The following is an 18,446-nucleotide window of genomic DNA, read 5'->3' as shown; positions in this document are numbered from 1 at the left end:
AAAGGCAACTTTCTTGTTGGCGGAGACTTTTTTGTGAAGTGGTTTCAAACTAAGCGGTGGCGCGGAGGCAGTTAAATTTCAACTGGATGGGAGCAGAATCCAAGTTGTTTCGCGGGTCTGTAGGGCGACGGTAGTGATTGTCATGGATACTTGTGCACATTTTGAGACCGTTTTCTTTGCCTTTGTTTACCGATTTTTAAAGCCCGTGGAAGCCGGGCTGCCCAGTTTGCAGTTTTTCCCGTGCTCACTTTCCTCCTCAGAAGTTCGGTGCCGGGTGAGGGGCTTGAAGCTCCAACTCGGGCACCAGCGAGGACAAAGCTTTCACACTGCCGCTTTGGAGATGCCACCAGTGGGCCCATGGCGATGTGACTCTGCAGACACCAAGCACCTCCCGGACTGCCTTGGTTTCTGCTAGATGCCACCAGTGGGCCCATGGCGATGTGACTCCAAGCACCTCCCGGACTGCCTTGGTTTCTGCCCCTTGCAGAGCAGCTCTGGCTCGCTCCTAAGCTGGGCTGAAATCTCCAGTGGTTCGAGACCATTTGGTGCACATGGGAGCAACACTTTGGGGAGGTTGGGGTGGCCAGTGAGGTTATTTGTGCCATTCATTCTGGCCACATGAGTCATGTGGGTCCCTAAATACGGCAGCTTGCTCCTCTCTGAAGCGATGCCATTCATTTCTGACACCACGGTTTTGCTCCCATGTACACATGAGTGCCCCTGGTTAACACGGGCTGGGCAACTTGGGACTCGCCTCCTCAGCGTGGGTGGGACCTACATATGGATTTGTCCCTGGACAAGTTTGCCTGGGATTAGTGGAGTCTCTCAGACCATGCCCCTCGCAGTGGGCTACACAAAACACATTCCCTTCCCCCCAAAAGACGGCAGAAGGAGGCCTGAACCCTCCTTCATCCCCAGCCTCACCCAGGCTGCGCATAGGTCCCTCCTTCCACTTAGGAATGCAACCCCCGTGCCCAGGGAGAACGGGAACCCACAGGCGATGGGTTATTCAAGGATAATGGGTGGGCGGAGAAAAAGCAGACTGAAGAGAGGTCTCTTCATTTCTCATGTTAATTAATGCAAGGTGAAAAGCTGTAATTAAGTTTTCAGGGCTGTGAATCCAGAGTGGAAAGAAGCATGTCCCGCTCAACCTGAACAAGGCACCCAAGCCCCAGACAGGATGAGGCTGTAACACACCCTTTTCCCCAGCATTTCTCGCAGGCTAATTTAGGTAGCTCATGTACAACACCCCGGGATGTTTGGGTTGGTGGGGTTTTTTTTAAATCCCATTCCCAGGTGCCAGGCAGAGTGAGTGAGTGTGCTTGTTCGGTTCCAACGGCTTCAGGTAGGTGAGAGAAGGGTGGGAAGGAAGGGACAGGCATGCAAAAATCAGGTGTTGCAATGCCGGCTGTCATAGCACTCACATTCCCGTGTAGCTCCGAGCCCAGGTGACCAGGCCGAGTTATAAAGCCAGGCATCTCTGTTTCCCAAGGGATCAGCTCTTCCCAATTATTTCTTTTTTTTTTCTTCATGAATTAGTAAAGAATCAGTGCTGCTGCTAATGGAGATGTGTCTCTAAGTATTTTTTTAAAATCATTTCAGAAAATTTACAAGGAAAAAATATTCAGGTGGTTTCTGTCCTGTTGTGGAAAGGTAATAGAGACAGGAAAGGAAACGTTTAATGCCTCACACTTCTCCTTCGGCACACTGTGTGCTCAACCGTGTTTGCTGAGTGTGTCTGGTTCTCCCGTGGGGTTCCCATGAAACTGCCTTGTACAGACAATTGCACCACACGTATCCGAGAGCTGTGCTTGTTCCAGCTATTTTCCTTTTCCATTCCAGCAGAGGTAAATAATAAGGTTTCCAAGGGCCAGCATCTGATATGTTGGTCCCTGGTATGAAAAAGTCTTCATAGCAGTCTTCATTGCCTCCTCCTCCCCGCTCCTCCTCACCTTGGAGCTGTAAGAAAACAGAGATGACATTTTAATCTTGAAAATAGAAGTAAAAAGAAGATAGTGTAAGAGATGCTAAGGCACAGGCCCAAGGCAAACAGTCTCCCAGATCATCTCCCTGCCTGGAGACCAGGTGATTGATACCTGATGTCTGTGCTTCCCTGTCCTAGGAGCCCAGGCTCATAATTGTGTTTGTGTACCCTGAGTCTTTGTGTTCCCCAAGAGCAAATTCTGGCTGCTGAACTAAGGGTGAGAAAGAAAAGGTGCCTTGAGACTTCTCTGCTGGTTCACCTGCCAACTTTACCATCCTGCCTCAGGTCTGCTAATCACACCTGCAAGGGTAGTTTCTGAAGCACAGGTTCAAGCAGCAGGAGCAGGAACAGAAGATAAAAGCAGCCATTTAGTCGGGTGTGAAGCAATTGAACGCTCAGGTTTGCAACGGAGAGAACTGTTACTCCAAAGTCAGCTGCTGGTCCCTAGTGGTTTCCAGTGCACGTCAGAGTGCAAACTCCTAATTTCAGCTACAAGCTTCTCCCGACAGTGATGTTTCTGACATACCCTGTAAATACCCTCACTGCAATTGCAGCGTTCGGCGTGACTATTTGCGAGGAAGCCGGGATGCGCGGCGGGATGGGCAGAGCACTCCGTGCTTCTGAGCTCCCGTCTCTAGTCACTAGAAAGGCTTCCAGCACAGCCAGAGCTTAGCAAAAGTCTCCATCACTTGCCCTTCTGAAAGGGTCTGCTGCGAAAAGCAGACCCTTTCAAACAAGTCAAATAATCATCTTTAGCATTTGTATTTTAGCAGCATGTAAAAGCCTGAACTAAATTAGGTCTCCTTTCACTTGCGCTGTAAAAACAAATTGTTAGGCAAGATAATGCTAAAAGCTGCTGTTGAATAGGTCTTTGGTCTGTGGGGGACTGTGGGCTCAGCTAAAGTCAAGGGGCTAAATGGAAGAAGCAGTTCAGTGAACTGGAAGAAGTGAGGGGGTTGGAAAACACAGAAACTGCCTCCCGGGACAAGGAGCACCAAAGTATGTCCAGGTCAGAAGCGCAGCAGTGATGTCTGAGGAACTGCCTGGGTGCCCAAGCAAGGGACAGGGGTTTGCGGTCAGGGCGTGCCCCTGAGAACAAAAATAGAGGAAAAGCCATGCAGAAGGGGTTGTGAGGGTGACGCTGAGGAGGTTCTTCAGGCTCAGCTTTACTGGAGGGGCTACTGGAGACAGAGTCAGGACACTGCCTGTGCTTGGGTTTTTTCCTCCTGTATTCAGGCAAAGAGGTCAGCGTTCACGTCTTATGCAAATAAACTGGCCTCCTGACAGCAAAACCACTGCAAGGCCACATATGCAAGCTTGCCACTCAGGCAGCGTGCAGGGAACACAGCTCCCACCCCACTTCCAGACAGAGAAGGTAAGGACACAACAGAGCCTTTCTATACCTGTGGCTTCTTTATGACTGTCTGTGCTATTCTGTAGCAGAGATGTAATTTTTAAAGGACTTTTGGGAGATGCTTGAACCCTTCTAGCACTTTTTTTCTTCCTTTTTGCATTATCAGTGTAGCAACGACAGCTCAAAGGCAGCTCATCCGAAATTCCTTTAAGCTGGAAACAGGGTTGTGATCCTTGAACATGTTTCAGATGACAGAGGTTAGACAAAATCAGGTCTGGATAATGACGTTCCCATCTTGTTACCCTGACACCGACCAGCTCAGCAGACGGATCTAGACAGGAAGGAAGTTCAGTGTCGGAAGCCCAGTGCTGGAAACCCGACAAGTAATGAGAGAGCTGGAAGGGAGTCTAGTTCCTCCAGTGATCCCAAACACTGCAGCAGCCAAGTTTAAGTAAGTCAGTCTGAGGAACGTGCCTGAACTAACCCTGCTTGTTCCCCCACGGCAGCCCCTCCTGTGCCTGTGCGTACTGGGATGCAGCAGGGCAGGCTCCAGCCCTGATGCAGATGTCCCTGTTGCATGGCAGTGGGACCTCTCACTTGGCCGGTGTCACGCCTTGCAAAAGGCATTGCTGATGGGGTGCTGGCAACCCACCTAATCCCCCCGAGCGATCCACCCCTTCCTCAGTATTGAGGAAGCCTGTTGGCTTTAAAGTCAACATTCAGCAGTCATTACTCATGGGTGCTGGTGGGGTTGTGAAGATGTCAAGAACACCTGAAGATCTTCATAATCTGGAGGTTGCATTACGGAGAGTTTTCAAAATTATGAAAGCATTGCTTTTCTTTTCCTATTTTGAAGCTATCCAGGTTTTTACGTGCATCATGCCATTGAAAAATAAAATTAATGCATAACTGTTTGCCAGGAAACGCTTTATGCATTCAGTTTTTCAAAGCAGGAACCTACTTGTGTGTACCTGAAAGAAGTATGCCTGTGAAGTCTGTATGTGCACCTACCTGAGTCACACGTTAGCTAGGCAAACTGAGAAAAGGTTCCCACAGCCGGGAAGTTACAGACCAGGCTGCGAATGAACGTTTCCCTTCTGCAAATACAACTCAGGCACAAGTGAATGCAGAAGTGGGTGCCAGGAAGCATTCAGGTTTCTTGTGTGCCGAGATCTGTGGCTAGTTCCTGCTACCATTAAAAGTACTTTAAAATAGATAGAATCAAGCTCAGAACCCTAGAAACTTTTGCCTTGGCTTCAAGCAATTTTATGAAAGAACTAAAACCAACAAACTCTGAAAATAAAGGTTCATAACTGCAGTGTTGACACTAGAGCAAAGTAGAGTTTTTCCTGTCTTGGTAAGGTTCATGAGGTTCAACAAGGCCAATTGCAAGGTCCTGAACCTGGGTCGGGGTAACCCCCCAGTATCAACACAGGCTGGGGGAAGAAAGGATCGAGAGCAGCCCTGCTGAGAGGGACTTGGGGGTGCTGGTGGACAAAAAGCTGGACATGAGCTGGCAATGTGCGCTGGCAGCCCAGAAGGCCAACCGTACTCTGGGCTGCATCAAGAGAAGCATGGCCAGCAGGTCGAGGGAGGGGATTCTGCCCCTCTACTCTGCTCTGGTGAGACCTCACCTGGAGCCCTGCGTCCAGCTCTGGAGCCCTCGGCACAGGAAGGACATGGAACTGTTGGAGCGGGTCCAGAGGAGGGCTACAAAAATGATCCGAGGGCTGGAGCACCTCTCCTATGAGGACAGGCTGAGAGAGTGGGGGTTGTTCAGCCTGGAGAAGAGAAGGCTGCGGGGAGACCTGATTGCGGCCTTTCAGTACCTAAAGGGGGCCTATAGGGAAGATGGGGAAAATCTTCTTAGCAGGGCCAGCTGTGACAGGACAAGGGGTAATGGTTTTAAACTAAACCAGGGTAGGTTTAGACTGGATATAAGGAAGAAATTCTTTACAATGAAGGTGGTGAAACACTGGAGTGGGTTGCCCAGAGAGGTGGTGGAGGCCCCATCCCTGGAAACATTCAAGGCCAGGTTGGACGGGGCTCTGAGCAACCTGATCTGGTTAGCGGTGTCCCTGCTCACTGCAGGGGGGTTGGACTAGATGACCTCTAGGGGTCCCTTCCAACCCAAACATTCTATGATTCTATGATTCTGTGGTGTCCTGTGCTTGCTCTGCAGATCTCTTTCAGTGCATTAGTTTCTTAGCTTTTTCATTCCAAGTTACTTTGATCCTGTCACTTTGCATTTTCTCGAATTAGTGTTTTGTCTCTTGCATACTGGTCTCCCCCCACTCCCTAAGCTAAGCCAAGATCAGAGGTCTGCATTGCAGTTAATTCTTGAACATATAATAAATAATGAAAAGGAAATAAAGGAAAAAGGTGGTGGAACTCCAGATTCCATCCAACATGCTTCAGTTTTCATCAGAAAAAAAGTTAATCTGGTTGGGTGTCAAAGCAACCAAAGTATTTTTACCATCTTGTTCTTTACTGGTCCTAACCTTTCTTTTTTTTTAATGCTGCAGGGGTATGATATGTCATGTGCTACAGCCATGTAGCCTAAAGACTTCATGCCCATGTTCTCGACCTGTAAAATCCTGAGCATTACTGCAAGGCTCACTTAGAGGTGCCCTGCCTGTCACCTGCCTGTCGTGCTATGGCTCATGTGCACCACACTGTCCCCCAGGTCTTTGGGCTTTTCCTGCCATGAGATCTCCTGTGGCATTTGCTGTTCATCAGTCCCCAGTCGTCTGTGCCTGCAGCCTGCTGCCCCACAGCAGGAAAGGGACTGTGCTGCTGTGCAGGTGCCAGAAGTGTTTGCTTCCTTTGTGCAAAGCAGTTTGGCTGGAAAAGCTAGTTTGCTCCTTCTGTAGCCTTGAGCTCCCTCTGTACCCTGGCACAGGTGAACTAAGGTCATCTTACCCCTTGCCATGCCACTCCCAGGGCCATGACTCAACCTGTTAAAGAGTGGTGGGAAAGAGAGACGGTCTGTTAGGACAGAAGGGAAATGAAGAAAGGAGTTTGTAATTTGGAAACAGGCAATTCTCCAAGATGGGTCCTGCAGAGATGATGCCGACCTCATGCTATGACTTCAGCACAAGTTTGTCTCCCAGGAGCAGCCCCCAGCCCAAGAGAAGGAAGTAGCCTGGTCTGGCTAGTCACCAGAGGAGAAGGGCTCCCTAGGAGCTCTCTAGGACCTTAGCAATGCTCCCCTACCTACCCATCCTCATGGGAGCAGCAGCTTGATACTCCAAGCAGGAGGGATGTCCCGATTCTCTGTGCTTCAGAGGCACCTTGCTCCCTCATTGCCATCACAAGAGAGGGAAAAGAGGTCAGGCAGCCCCGCCGGGCTCTGCACTGTAGTGATGAACACGAGCTGCAGACCAGCAACTGGGATCTTGCTCCCACCCATCTCACAGCATGACCAACGTTGGAGGGGAAGCATTGGGTTTCCCAAGAAACACCTTGTGCTGCACAAGCAATGTGTGGACAGGCAGAAGGCCTGCTCCACTGAGGAATGGGATAGTGCAAAGCTACCACTGAAACTCTGGGAGTAAAAGTGTTCACTTTCAGATCCTCTGTAATATTATTACATTTTTGCGTGTGCCATATTCTTTTTGTTTCGCTTTTGAGATCTGCAAAGGCTCAGTTCCTCCTCTTGCTTCAGATGATATCTGCGCTAGTTCTCTTCTCACAGCATGGGAGATCAGGTGTAAGTGCGGGGAGGGCAATGGAAGACCCATCTCAGCAAAAACAGAATCAGCTTCAGTGTATTGTTGTTTTGCGGTTGTTTCTCATGTGCTCCAGAAATACGACACAAAGTGCCTATGCTTAATTAAGATGGGAACTATCACATTCAGGAGAATTGCGACACTGTGCTTATTTGCCCAGATCAAACTATAAGACAAGTCTAGGAGGGAAACATTGAAAATGTGTTCTTGTTTTAGTGCAATTGTTCTGACTTAGCTTTCCATGGGCAGGAATCATCTGAAAGAAAAGAAGGGCCAGATCTGAGCAAGCCAGGGAAGGTGTGTGAGGCAGGGCAGGAGCAGATCCTCTACACACAGCAGATCCGTCCATCGTTAAGATTGTAAAACGGACCTGCAGCTCTTTGTTAAATCAGAGATTTTATTGGAAGTAAACGCACTGTGTTTACAAATCACAAAGTTGCTTTAAATGCCATTTTGAAAAACTGTGAAGGTATTTGACACTGAAATTCAAGTGCCATTGGTTATGTGACATCACCTGTTTCATGATGGGTCCTAGGAGAGATGTGTTAGCACTTTTCCCATCTGCCTGGATGATTCCTCAAGCAAATTCACCAAGTGAAATAGCTGTTGCTAGGGGTTTTGGTTTTTTTTTTTTTGTTGTGGTTTGGCATTTTTGTTGTTTTTTTATTCTTTATGTCAGTAGTTTCTCATGTATAAGCCCTGGCCTGCAGGCTCTGAAAGCCACTGTCCAACTGCATGGCCATGGACAAATCCTTGTTTTGTGTCCTAGTTCCCTGTCCATTAATGAGCACAACAATGCTGACTTTCTTTATAAAGTACTTTGACTTTCTTTAATGGCACCTATCATACGAGTGAGACAATGACATTTCACAATGTTCAGGGTGGAATTAAAGGGTGAGAAAGTCACAGAGGATGCAGGATGTGATCTCTTCCTCACCTCCAAGCACTACCAAACCACATCCCCGTTGGCTTTTCCACACTGTGCACACTGTTGGTTATGTGATAAGGGAACAGGCTCTCCTGCCATACCCTACCCTACCCTACCCCCTACCCTACCCATCCTATGTAGCCCTTGTTGCTGCCACTGTCACTGCTTCTGCCCAATGGGTCTACCTAGATTTGAAGCTCTTGGTGGTAGGAGCTTCCTGGTACACAACTAATATACGTAACATACTAATCAGATTTTTTTTTATACATTTAGTCCTTCCCCTGCCCCCAAATTAAAAGTCATATTTAGCATGGAACATATTAAATACTTTTCTGGAAGGGTGGAATAGGCTGAATCCTTTTTAAAACGAGGGTCATGGTGAAGGTGCATTTTTTGCTCCTTTGCATAAGAAGTCTGGGGTTTCGGGAGGTGATATTAGTTAAACTGGACTGAAATGCATTGTCTATGGAAAACGTTTCAAAGGTTGGGTGGATTTTGAAGTGTTGGGGTTTTATTTAGTATTTATATAGTACAAATCAAAATTAGGTTGTTAAAATTAGAGTAGTACTAGAAACTGCATGATGTGTTTAACAACTGATGGGATAGTCACCACAATTATTTGGCCAAGTACGCTTCCTCTGGGAATCTGGTTCTACCACATGTAGTGAGAAAAAACACATGGGGGAGCAGGGGGTGATTTGAACGGAATATGTTCCTTCATGCTGATACAGAATAACTTTCTTACTAGATTTGAACTCAGACAAATAAGCATGAGCCTCTGAAATCCAGCACCAAGAACACACAGGAGGGTAGCTCTGGACCACTTCCCAGTTGCCTACAGCAGTGTTTCTTATTTTCTTCTGGGTGGCAATCCATTATTAAAACATAAACAATAAAAACACGATTGCTGTGCGTTTACTATAAGAGTAAAAATGCATTCATTAGAGCAGTGATAAGCCTGTATAATTTGAGTGTATGTTTGGCCAGAGAATACAAAATTCCTGAAGATAGTGCTGGTTTGAGCCTATGGGAATGAGGGTTTTTTTTGATTCAGGCCCTTTAATGTTGTTTTAAGGCTGGGATAGGATAAAAGTAGGGAAGCATGACTGGCAGAGCTCAGAGCAGTCCGGCAAAACAGCTCCAGCTCCGTGGAGGGGCCCACGTGGTGCTCGGCATCACCGATCCAGGGCAGTGGAGGGTGAGTCCTAGAGCTCAGTGTAAAGACCTGGAGAAGGTCTCACATGGGGACATGCACCACATGCTGCCGAATAAAGATCCACTTGTTAGAGGGCAGTCAAAAGTCTGAATCCTGCTAGTCTATCACAGCTTTTGCCTGTCCTATCACAGAATCAAAGAATGCTTTGGGTTGGAAGGGACCCCTAGAGGGCATCTAGCCCAACCCCCCTGCAGTGAGCAGGGACACTGCTGACTAGATCAGGTTGCTCACAGCCCTGTCCAACCTGGCCTTGAATATTTCCAGGGATGGGGCCTCCACCACCTCTCTGGGCAAGCCGTTCTCAGCCTGTCCTCAGAGGAGAGGTGCTCCAGCCCTTGGATCATTTTTGTAGCCCTCCTCTGGACCCGCTCCAACAGTTCCATGTCCTTGTGCCGAGGGCTCTAGAGCTGGATGCAGGGCTGCAGGTGGGGTCTCACCAGGGCAGAGTAGAGGGCTGCTATCTGAAGGTAGCAGCTACAGGTTGCTGAAAAACAACATTATTTGATGTCAGGATCTTTTTTTTTTTTTTTTTTTTTAACATTTTGTTCATACAATGCTGTATTCAAATCCCTTTCACTGCCAGGAAGCTCTCTGGGACCACTGCTGGCAGTGAGCATTTATAGGTCTGAACAGCTGTCAGTGGTCACCAGGGTTTGTAACAACCAGGCAGCCCCAGCCCCAAAAGACCCAAGACTTACAGACTTTTGTGTGTCCTTCTGCAGATCCTCTAGCAGCAATGAGGGTTCATGCCTCACTGACATTTGCAGGGCTCCCACGATCCCTGGTGCAGTGCTGGACAAGGCGGTCTAGATGGAGACAACTGCAGAGCTCTAAGGCTTCAAGTCTTGTACATCTGCACAATAAATGCGCGACATCTGTTGTCTCACGGACAGTGTTTGTTTCTTTAAGAAAATCCCTAACTTACTGGGGTCTTGGCAGAGGGTAATGCTCACGTAGGAAATTAAATCTCTTGGATGGGATCTTTGGCTGACTACCCACATGGTAAATGGAGTCACTATTGCAAGGGTCCTTGCAGCAGTGTCTTCAGGTGAGACTCCCTGAATCACTGTCCTGCTCAGTTCCAGTAGTCCAGCTGGGTTGGGGTCCTACATAACCTGCTATAGATTATGTTAAACTATAAGCAAAACTCCTACCTCTCCTAACTATCTTTACTATATGCAAAAGGCTGTTCTACATGACCAGTTCTGCCTCTGCAGGAACAATTTCTACTGAGTATTTAGAAGTAGTTCATCAATGTATATGTTCTACAGTATGTATACATCAATGTATACAGTTCTACAGCAGGTACTACCTGGGGGAAAGAGTATTTAGAAGTAGTTCATCAATGTATATGTTGGTGAGTTCTACAGCAGGTAATACCTGGGGGAAGTCTCCTGCGTGGCCAGATGTTAACACATTGACACCAAATAGTGCCTATAAAATGGCCTGGACACAGCAGGAGCTGCCTCAGAGAATCTCTGGGACTACTCAAACCTCCCACTTGGACACTTCCTGCAGGTAATAGGCAAAGGCTTTGCTGTGAGGCTGGCTGAGAGCTCAACCTTGTCTCAGATGAGAGCTGAGAGCAACCACCTTGTCTCAGATCAGTCCCTCGTGCCACCTCGTCAGAGACTAGCTGGGAGCTCTGGGGCTGCCCAGGGAGCTAATGCCTGAGTGGGCTGGGTGTGCACCCAGGCACAGCCCTGACACCAGCTACACCACAGCTGTAACTACGGGACAAACTGGAATGACTATAACTTAAATTCCACAGCTCTTGCTGCACAAGGCTTCTGGCTCCATTGCAGGAGGCCTAGAAGTCCTGGCATGGTAAACTATTTCAGAGTCCCTGGGATGAGAGTCGAAGACCCTGGAAGAAAGACACCACCTCTGTGCTCTCTTTTAGATGGGTTTTAGTGGCGATCTTGAGACAAAATTTTCCGTCTACATCGTTTTGCTGCAGGAGTTCTTTTGGGATTGTTTTTAAGACAACCCATTCAGTGTGTTCAAAGGATGGGTTAGGGAAGGGAGGGAGAGTGTAAATGCATTTGTTAATCTTTTTCAGCAGGATGAGCCCTGCCGTGTTGTGCTTAGTAGGCATATTTCCATGTGCTTATCTGCCCTTGCAGCAATACCAGGAGACAAGATAGCACAAGGTCCTTCCTCAGAGGGCTCAAGTGTTGCCTGTCGTAGACAGTAGACATTCGTAGGTTGCCTGAGATCAGGTTTCAAGCCTGTCTCAAGGCTACAAATTTAAACCATGCCCTGGTCACTGTGCCACTTTTGGATTCTCTTTGAAACCCACCTTTGGATGCGGTGAACTGCCATTGCTTTTGGCCTCAGTGCCTTGCATAAAGTGTGCCAGCTTTTGTTGAGACTCACTGTTTGAGAAACACAGAGGATTTGTGCTTCTCTTCTGACCCTTGGAATTATTCTCAGAAGGCTTTCCCCAACAGAAAAAGTAAGTTCAAGGTTCATACTCATTTTCTTGAAATATTACTCTGGCTTCCTAGGAAGCTTTGAAGGGACCACTGTCCAACAGATGGGAATATAAGAAGAAGGGAATGTAAGGTCATAAATAAAGCAAATGCCCTTTCTGTGCTTTCCTAGCCCATAAGACTCATTGCTTTCTCCCATACATCTTTGCAGACAGCAGGTTTCCGTGTTGCCCATGATCACCTTTCCACTAAAATCACCCATGTGGTGAGATATGGACTGGATGAGTGGATGACAAGGGGGGTGGAAAATTAGATTGTTAGTGATCCATGGCCTGGAGTAACTGGCAGCCAGTTACTAGTGGTGTATCTCAGGGGTTGAGATTGGGGCCAATATTGTTTAATGTCTTTTTTAATGGGATGATGGGATAAAGTGCACTCTGAGCGAGTTTATGTGGAAGCAGTCGATACCCTGGAGGGCAAGGCTGCTATTCAGAGGGACCTGGATAGGCTGGCAAAGTGAGCTGACAGGCACTCATGAAGTTCAGCAAATGTCAATGCAAATTCCTGCAACTGGACCAGAATCATCCCCTGTACCAGCACAAGCTGGGGCTGACTGGCTGGGGAGAAGCTTTGAAGATAAGATGTGGGGGTCTAGTTGAAGAGTGTCTCCTTGCAGCAATGAGCAGTTGTATTACCAAAAACGTAGCTACTGGGAGGGAAGTGATTCTTCACCCATTGTTCAGTACCTCTAAGACTGCATCTGCCGCAGCGTGACCAGTTTGGGGCTCCCCAGTGTTAAGACATTAACAAACCAGACCAAGTCCCATGGAGGGTCACTGAGGTGGTTGGGGGCTGAAACACATGTTGTAGGAGGAGAGGCTGAGAGACCTGAGCTTCTTCAGCCTGGAGAAGGTTTAGGGGGATCTTAATGCTGTTTACAGCTACCTAATAGGAGGATGTAGAGAAGACAGAGCCTGAGTCTTCTCAGGGTGCTCAGGGAAGCAATGAACACAATTTGAAACATGGAAAATTGATAGAAGGATATAAGAATTCCTTGTTATAAGGGGGAAAAAAATCCCACAAGGGTGGTCAAACATTAAAACAGGTGCCCAGAAAGGTTGGGGATCTCCGTCCTTGTAGATATTGAAATATCAACTGGACACAGCCTTGAAAAAACTGTGCTCGCACTAACCCTGCTTTGAGCAGGAGGTTGGACTAAAGACCTCCAGAGGTTCTGTGATTTTGTGACTCTGAGTTAGAAGAAGGGAAGATAGGGTCAGAAAAGATCTGTGCTTTCCTAGCCACATGGGTCAGCTTGTTCTTCGCAGACAGCAGGGCAGGTCAGCAGAGCACACACCACCACACATATCAGTTGTGCCTTCCCTATTTTTAGCAAATGCTGGAAAATGAGTAAGTGATAGATACAACCATGTTGACTGTCCATCAACACCATTTAGTGACCTGGACCTAATCCACCTCCCACTGAAGCCCACGGTAAGATTCCCATCCATACAATGGGATTTGATGCAGGTCCCATGAAAATGGGAGGATTAAAAAAGGGTGCAGCATTAGAGGCAGAAGTCATAGTATTCACAGAAGTACCGAATTATCCCCTGCTCTCTCCCATCACATACATGCACATGCATCCCACACACATGCAACCACCTTTGTGGTATCTGCAGTTCTGTACTGTCAATCCTACGGTGCTAAAATTAATTAAAACAGAGATGCATGTTTACTGTCAGTAAGAGAATGATACTCTATTCATTACAGATAAAACTGCTTTGCATCTGCAAGAACACCATGGGAAAGCAGAAAGGTTGAGGGTATAAAAGAAATGAGGTGATCAAAGAATATTGGTTTCAGCAACTTACATTGTTTCATGATACTCATACTTCAGGACAGAGTATCGCTAGTAAAGTCTGATTAACTTCTTCTGGGACCTGACATCTTACTTTTGTAGCAAGAACTGGAGTACAGGATGTTCACAGGAGAAAACCATTCAATGGAAGGGTGCCATTACCTGAAAGAGTATGTTCTTTTGATTCTCCTCTGCTGCCGAACAAGCATCTTTTGTTCCTTGAGTAGAAGAGCAATATAAAGAGCTTTGCACAGAACAACGTAAAGAAGAAATAGGCCTTATATAATGTTCACGGCCGGAAAATGACAATTTGGGGAGGGGTTCATTAGTGCCCAAATCCCTGCTAGCTCAGCGGGGAGGAAGGGAAGAGCAGCAGATACAAACAATCAGACATTTGTTAGGTGATACGGGACCCGTGAGCACACGAGAGGCTGCGCTTTCATTCAGCCAGCACAGTAAAATAAACAGAGTGTGACAGCGAAAGATGAATGGGAAGTTAATTCTACTCTCATTTAGGATATTTCAATGCCAATATTTTCTGAACAATGGTCCCTATTGATGCTACAAGTGCTTGCACATTGTGCCTGCGACTTGCTGAACAGACACGACACTATTCAAGCAGCTGTATTCTCTAATTGGAAAAGGGAAGTTTCCAAAAATGATGAAAGGCTGTATCTTATCCGTGCTGAAACTGTTTGGCACCTAACTCATTTTGGTGCCTGATTTCCCTCACACACACACACACACCCTGCTTTTTTTTTTTTTCCCTTCCTAATTAGGATCTCTGGGAAGATTTGTTTTCTCAAGTGGCAGAGCAACTAGAGGCCAAACCTTAATAACTTCAAGTCGAATACTTCAGTATTTTATCACAGGCTAGTGCTTATCGGAATAACAAAATAAACAGTGGTTTTGTCTACATTAGAAGGAGTTTGCTGTAATGAGCAGGCCATTTAGATATACATCTCCTTCACCCTTATAAACTGTGTCTCCACTAAGAGGATTTGCATGTCTACATGGTTCAACTCGACGGGCAAACTTCCCCTGGTGCAGACAAGTTCACCGTACACTTTCTTATTCTAAGAAAGCACTTAGCCATGATAAAATACGTGGGAATTAAAGGGCAAGAAAAAGAAATGAAAATAATTTCAATTTCCAGTGAAATAACTTGATTACTCCTGTTATTAAAGGACTTCCTACACATAGATGTGCTGTTTAGGGGTATGAGTTCTTCATACTCTCAAACAACATAGCTCTGCCAGCAAAAACTTCAACTGTAGACAAGAAAGCCTCTGTCCTGGACTCTGAGCCAAGTTTAATACCATCTGTCTGGCTTAAAGGCCAAATTTTGCACCAATTGGCTACAAAAGCAAATTTACATTAATGCTGCGGATCCTGCACATTTGCTTGCGAGCTGTCTGTACACCAGGCTGCTTGATTTTCTCCACCCCTTGTGCTAAAACTGGCCCCCTCCCTGACCGCAGGGATGGGAGGGTGCTCTAAGAAGCCCGGGTGCCAGCTGACATCTGGAGAAAGTCTAGGTCATTTCTGGTTTGGGATCTATAAGTCACCGATCAGAGCTCCAACCTCTTCCCTCATCCATTCCTTTCCATGAAGCCCAGCCCTCCTTGATTTTGAAACCATTGCCTCTAATTTCTTGGGTCCCCAGCTGCTTACACAAGCTCCCTGGAATTCGGGGCCATCTGTGGAGCGCTGTGTTGGTGGTTTAACCCTTGAGGGACACAGCAGGGAAGGGCAGGGAAGCTTAGGAAGGATTTTCTTAAATATGGAAACATTGCTCTTGAATTACGTCAAAGCAGTAATCCTCTCACCATCCCTTCTACTTGATCGTATCCATTTCTTCTGTCGTTTTTTAAAAAATTTTCCTTGTTCTGATGGTCCATACCTTGCTCAGAATAACACCTTCTCTTTTAATCTCCTCTGCTTGAGCAGCGTCCACCTGTGTGGCTCCTCTGCAAAAGCACGCTGGGAATAGCAGAATGGGGGCTAAGGCATGTCATGTTGCTGCAGATGAAAATCTGAAAATTAAGAGGAATAACTGTCATTTTCTACCTTCACTGTGACTTTGTCATCATCTTTAATCAGTAATATATTTTATACTGCTGTAGATTTTCAACACAATGAACGGCAGATTCTCACAACAACCATGGGGATTAGTTACAGAGATATTATTATCTCTGAACTAGATGGAAAGAAATGATCTTGTAGCGGGAGGACACCTCTACAAACCAAAAAGATATTGCTTTGATTCAGAGAGGTCTGAGACTGTGGACGAGTAATTTAATTTCCATGCTTCAATTTCTTCATCTTATTGAAACAGGAACACCGGTATTCGTCTGCCGTGGAGGGGCATTCTGATGAGGATGAGCAGCGTAGAGTGGGGCCATTACAGCGGAAAGCGCAAGCACAAAATAAAATTAAAATTTAAGAGATGAAGAAAAATGGCAGGTGCAGAAAGGCTGAGCAGCTCGCTGAGGTCTGTGCAGTGAACCATCTGCGGAGGCACGAGCAGAAAGTAAGAGCTGCCAGCTGCCGCTCCTACCGCCGGCAGCTTCTGGCTGGAACCACCTCCCAGAGCCTCTGGAGAATAGAAGTGCAGGTTTTTTTCCCTGGGTTTGTTATTTTCTGGTTATTATTACAGATCGTGCCCTACCTAGCAGTGCAACCCCGGGCTGTGTGGCTGGTGACATTTTGCGGTGGTGGATGCCACGGTGAGCGACGTGCCTTTTAGTGAAGTGAAAGGAATATCACTGGTTGACCTTTTCGTTGAGACATCTGTCCCAGACTACTGCCTATGTTAGTCAAAAGACAGTCACATGCTTCTTTTCCCCTTTTTCATACTTTTGCAGGGCAGAAAATCCTGCAATCTCTGAGCAATTAAATACATTGCATTTAAATGCTTTGAAGGGGTGGTTTCTTGCATTACTAAACCAGAGCCAGAGAAGGCACTAACTTTCACAAGGGGTTGAAGAGAGGGGGAAGACAGACTGGAAGACGGGACAGAGCAGGTTCTTAGTGATATTCCACAAGCAGATGTCCTGAGGGATTACGAAGGAGCCGGGTCAGAGTCAGCTGCCATGCCTCCACAGCCTCCCCTTGCAACCCTAGCTCCAAGGCTTGGTTTTGCAGCTGGGTTCAGTGTTAAGTCTGGTCAAGGCCAACCACATTTGCTGATCCCAGAGGTGGTGGCCTCTGCTTCTGCTGCTTGCAATAAATGAAACTTTTTGGTGAAAATTTCCCCCCTTTTTTTTTTCTTTTTTTCCTTTTTCTTTTTGCTCCCATTTCAGATCACTGGCCACTCTTTGGTTCAGCCATGTGTCCTTTTCTCTCTCTTAATAAAAAATAAAGGCATCGGGCATATATTTCTTCTATAATGAATTCAGGGTGTTGAAGGATATTTGCTCAGCTGGAGTTTTGTACAGAGTTTTGTAGTGCAGTTTGTGCTGTGACAGCCTTAAACTGCCCCAGTGCCTGCATCAGATATATTCTAATTTTTTGCTCAGAAATCCAAGTCAGCACCGAGAAGAACTCATGCATGTAAAAGGCAGGTATTTAAGTGCCATCCTGATTTCACATCCAAGTTGTCTGTACAGGGACACAAAGGTTATCACTGCCATTTTGGTGGTTTCTCTGTAGGCTTTTGGAAGCCCATCTTTGGCCGGGGTTAATCGGGGGGCTCCAGGTGGCTGCTATTGCTTGGGCTGTGCACTTTTCATGGCCATTTCTGAAAAGAGACTTTTGTGTGCGGATGCATGCGTGAGAAAGGCTGCAGCCTGAGTCTTAATGCATGCTGGTGACAAAATCAAATCTGTTTTGAATAGAAATAGTAAAAGTCTGCGGACATTAAGGTTTCCAATTGGGAAAGGAACCAATATCATGTATCTTAGGTGACCTAGGGCAGAGCTTGAATACCAGAAATAAATGTTCAGTCTGCAAGCAGCTCACAGGCTTGAATGTGCTCAAACAAATTTGCTTAGACAAGCTATTTAAATAGCCCTTGGTAGACAACAAACATAAACACTGCTGCCTGTTTGCAGAAGAGAAATGTGTCTAAATTTCCCTGCTAATATTTTTACTGCGAGATGTTCACCAGGAGATATTCCTTCATTTCCAGATTGTTTTCTTTATGAAAAATATACCCTCTGTGTGGTCACTTCAAATGTACATCAGGCCAGAGATCATTCAAATGCTCTTTTAATGCCTCTTGGTGATATTCTGAGGATACAATATGACAGCTAAGGAAGCTGATGTGTTCTGTGAAACATGGGAAAGAAATTCATTTTTCTCCCGAAGGGCTATACACAGCTGATAGTGATTTTTTCAAAGGTTGGCTCTGAACTCGTTTGAACTGTTTTTGCAGACTGAAGAGTAGAAAGACAGTAATACGAAAGAAGTGACACTTATAATGCAATATCAGTTCTTTTCTTCTTCCTCCTTCACCTCAATATGCAAAGTCTGATAGTTGCTGAAATATATTCAGTTCTGAAGGACAAAAATGGGGAGCTGGAAAAAACCAAGGATGCCAAGTGGCTGAACAGGAATATTGACAGTGGCTGTGAATTTTCGGAACTGTTTCCCGTCTCAGAGTTTTCACCTCCAAAGCGAGGACAAATAATTCACTGCTTCACAGGTATTTGAGTAGATCACTTCATTGATGAAGGGATATGCAACCAGGCTCATGCTAAAGCACTCATTAGCTATAACACCTATAGCTATTTAATTATGGGGATGGAACATGGCACTCAACTATATGAGTTAATCATTGCAAACTGCCTGTCATTAATTCCTCACTGTGTGGGAGCTAAAGCTCACAGGGTGAAAACCTGCAATCTTTACTCAGCCAAAACCCTCCGCAAGGACAACGTGGACTTTGCCAGACAGGGTCAAGTCGAAGTGAATGGGTGTTTTGCCTGAGTTAA

The sequence above is a fragment of the Egretta garzetta genome, unplaced genomic scaffold (assembly GCF_000687185.1).
Source record: "Egretta garzetta isolate BGI_Z169 unplaced genomic scaffold, ASM68718v1 scaffold13, whole genome shotgun sequence".
In the NCBI taxonomy this organism is placed as follows: domain Eukaryota; kingdom Metazoa; phylum Chordata; class Aves; order Pelecaniformes; family Ardeidae; genus Egretta; species Egretta garzetta.
Note: the sequence above shows the minus strand (reverse complement) of the source record.